This window comes from Tiliqua scincoides, chromosome 5, assembly GCF_035046505.1.
Source record: "Tiliqua scincoides isolate rTilSci1 chromosome 5, rTilSci1.hap2, whole genome shotgun sequence".
NCBI lineage: Eukaryota > Metazoa > Chordata > Lepidosauria > Squamata > Scincidae > Tiliqua > Tiliqua scincoides.
The window spans coordinates 41,007,948-41,011,831 of NC_089825.1; the positions used below are offsets into that span (position 1 = coordinate 41,007,948).

General features: G+C 44.5%; 1 pseudogene; it reads right to left on the reverse strand.

The window, feature by feature from the left end:
• Positions 1–3,106: 3,106 nt before the first annotated feature.
• LOC136655166 (5S ribosomal RNA) lies at positions 3,107–3,223 on the reverse strand (annotated as a pseudogene).
• Between the last annotated feature and the right edge of the window lie 661 nt (positions 3,224–3,884).

Here is a 3,884-nt window from a genome sequence, read left to right on the forward strand (position 1 = left end):
AATCTGTCTTGTCAGTTTTGCGAACCAGCAAAAATTGACTCACAACCCAATCGTGGGTCCTGGATCCACTGTTTGAGAACTGCTGTCCTAATGGGACATGGTTATGGGTGTATGTGCCCTGATGAACTCCTACACTTTAAAATTTACCACTACTACCACTACACTGCTGATGTTACCTGTATGCAAAATTTCCGCTCCATAACTCTTGCCCTTCCCTCTCCCAAGTGAGGATTCTAATCTATAGGATTAAATTACTCACATGCTTGAATACCATGGGGGACTTGCTTGGGCTTCTTTTGGTTAATCTTAAACCCAGTCTCAAGTCATTGCAGGATTAAATAATCCTTATTACTGCCTACCAAAGTAATAGTAAGGGTTGTTTTTTTTAAAACTTTTTGAAAGCAAACTTCTAATGTCTAACTTTTTAATTTTTGCCATAACACCAGCTGGCTTATAATTAACTGCTGGCATCATCAATATCTCGTCAAAGTTAATGAGTTTTTTAACATAATTTTAACTGCTCTGAAGAGGTTATGGAATTAAAAGGAGAAAAATTATTTATTCACAGAAAACAGAAATATTAGACATCTGAACAGAAGTGAGGAAAAAACAGAAGCTTTGGAGTTAAGGTCAGAATTTCATGCTTATCTACCTCATAACAAGGGTGTTAGATGAACTGTAGTATTAAATGGAACACAATGGATGCCATGCCTAACTCCTATTCAGAAACACTGCTATCATACTAACTATTAAGTCATTTCAATCTGCTAATAACAGTAACTGTAGAAGGTCAGGGTTTAGAATGGGAAGCTCTAAAAGTTTATAACTTTGGTGTAACAAATGGGTTACCAGGAGAAACTGGCAGAAACCAGAAAAAAAAGACAGAACATAAGAAATGTTATTTAGACACATGAACCAGATACTTTGAACATAATTAAAGAATTTCTCAAAGAAACTCATTTGCCTTCTCTTGGCAGCAAAATATTCGGAAACAGTGGGCTCTTCTCATCGTAGGAGCAGAACTGGCTTTGGATATAAAATGTAGATAGTGTGATTGTAGTCAAAATAATGCAACAGCTAAATAGGCTTAGGCACCATCTATGATCAATGGCTACATTTTCATCTGGGTTAAGTAATTACCCACACTCAAAGGCAGGTTATTAAAAGAAGTGAACTTCTGTAAACCAATTTCTGCTCTTCCAAGTCACAGCAGCTGTTGCTCTCATAGAACAAAGGGTGCAGTCACAGAAAAGAGAGACTGTATGTATGTACACCATCATGTCTAACCTTCCATGCAGGTCTGATTCAGGCAGAGAAGACTGTGTTTTGAGTGTTTTTTGCAGCCTAGCATAGGTTTTGACAACTGTGCATACTGGTACAGTACTTCACTAGAGGGATGTAGTACCCCCCCTCCACCTCCTTCCAAGACAATAGCTTGACATCACTGGGATTTGAGAAGGACCTTTCTAGGTTGACTGAGGCCCCTCTTCCTCAATAGGATCAGACTGAATCACAAGGCTGCTGCTTAGGTTGGGTTTTAAGACAGTACCACCAATGGACAGAGTGGAAGTCCCGATGCAAGGAGAGATTGCCAAAACAGACACTGTGGAAAAGAACATTCCAAAATCCTGCTCCAAGAGCAGAAGTATTTGTAGGGTTTTTGACAAAGAAAACAAAGGCATTCCTGGGCAAAGAGTGGTTTCTGGAGCATCTGCTGAGTGTGCAACCAGGAGTTTCCTGTGTTTGAATTTAGACGGGGGTTCTCAAACCATCCCCCAGCCCTGTGACCCACCTGTTCTGCCACACCCACCTTCTTCTCTGGTGCCAAGCTTTCACAGGCCTCAGTATACCTCTGCAAGCCTCTGGAAGCCACTTTCATGGAAGTCACTTTCATGGACCTGGAAGTAAATTGGAAGTGACTTTCTGGTTACTTCTTGAGGCCTGTGGGCACCATCTGAGGCTTGTGAAGGTCTGGTGTGGCCTCCAATTGCAACCAGAGGGCTTCAGTTTGGAACCAGCCAGATGTAAGAGCAGGTGGGAGGGTCCAATCCAGGACCCACCGAACATCGGGTTGTGACCTAAGTCGGTCCTAATCCACAGTTTGAGAAACACTGAGTTAAGGTATGTCCTTCTAGGAGGGAACAAAGGCTTAATTGCGCCCTAGTTGCAGAGGTTCCTGTGGGACTAAAGGTAAGGCCACCAGTTCAAGGCCACCGGCACCATGAATGGCGAAACCTTGAAGCAGCTGACAAGCCAAGCCGAGTTATTCCACCTGCTCTTTGGCCACTGTCAGCCTGTGTGGGAGGAAAATGGAGGCCAGAATGTGATACCAGATCATAAAAGATCCATCTGAAATGTTGTGGTTCTTGAAAGACAGAACCTTCTTCAATTGTAAAAATCCCTAAAGGGATTTAGTATTGCCTGCCTATGTAAACCGCCTTGAATTAAAGTCTGAGGAGAAGTCTGACAACCAAGATGGAAAAGGCTTCCTGAAGAAGGAATCTGAAAATAGTCTCCAGGAGGCCTACTGGCTATTGGGCATTTGAACTTTATTACGTAGGAAGACTTGAGTTTGCAAACAAGATTATGCCAAGGTGGGGAGCCTGACTCTGCAAGACCAGAGCAGTGATTTTCAACCTTTTTCATCTCATAGCACACTGACAAGGCACTGACATTTTCAGGGCACACCATCAGTTTTTTGAAAACTGACAAGGCACAGCATGCTGTCGAGGGGTGGGGGGTGGGCGTACACATCCCCAATGGTCAAAGTAATAAATTACCCTCCCCAAATTCCTGCGGCACACTTGTGGACCGTTCACGGCACACAAATGTGCCATGGCACACCAGCTGAAACTCGCTGTGCTAGAGGAAGGTGGCTCATAGACGACTTGCAATGCTACAGCTTTTCACTCTGATCAATGGACCCTTGTTAGTATCATCTAGATTATAGAGGGAGCCTTGCCTCACCTCCTTCAAGGTAAAATCCTGACTGACACGTAGATTTAATGCAAGAAGAGGCCTAAGAATAGGACATTATGGTGAGCATTGAAAGCCAAGTGAATTGACAAATGGTTGGCAACCTTCAGTCTCGAAAGACTATGGTATAAGCCTACAGCACCCGGTATTCCCTGGCGGTCTCCCATCCAAGTACTAACCAGGCCTGACCCTGCTTAGCTTCCAAGATCAGACGAGATCGGGCATGTGCAGGGTAAGTATCCAAAACTAAGTTCCAGAGACTGCTTGGTTCGGGGTTGCTGAATGGGAGCAATAGGTGCAATTGCTTTTTGAGCAATAGGTGCAGAATCAACTTTAAAGACTGCCTTTGTTGGGAGGTATGAGGGTAAACGGAATGCCAGATGCAGGGGAATGGCAGCAAGATGCAAGTATCTTGTGGTCTTGTGTTCTTCCTGAGGCATCTGGTGGGCCACTGTGAGATATAGGAAGCTGGACAAGATGGGCTCTGGGCCTGATCCAACAGGGCTCTTCTTATGTTCTAAAGACCAATTGACTGGAGGGAGGCAATGAAAATCTTAGTTTCCTTGACTCCTCATAGGGGTCAGCAGTGGTAAACCGAATTGTCATGGGATGCAGCTAGGACTCAGGGTGGAGTCATCTGAAAAAAAGGGAAACATCCAATAGCAAAGCTGAGCTGTTTCCTCCCACGCAGGATTCTCCACTAAAGGGGTGTGTGTGGTGTCTTAGGATAGCTAGGACCCACTGCTGTACGTGTTCAATAACACTGTGTACTCCAAACTCATTTGTAATCCAAATTCTTTGTCTACTGTATTCCCTCTAAGGCAGGGCTCTTCAAACTGGGGCATCACGACACCCCAGCCTGTGGGCTCTGGCCTCTGCCCCCTTAAGGGGCGGGGGCAGCCAGGAGG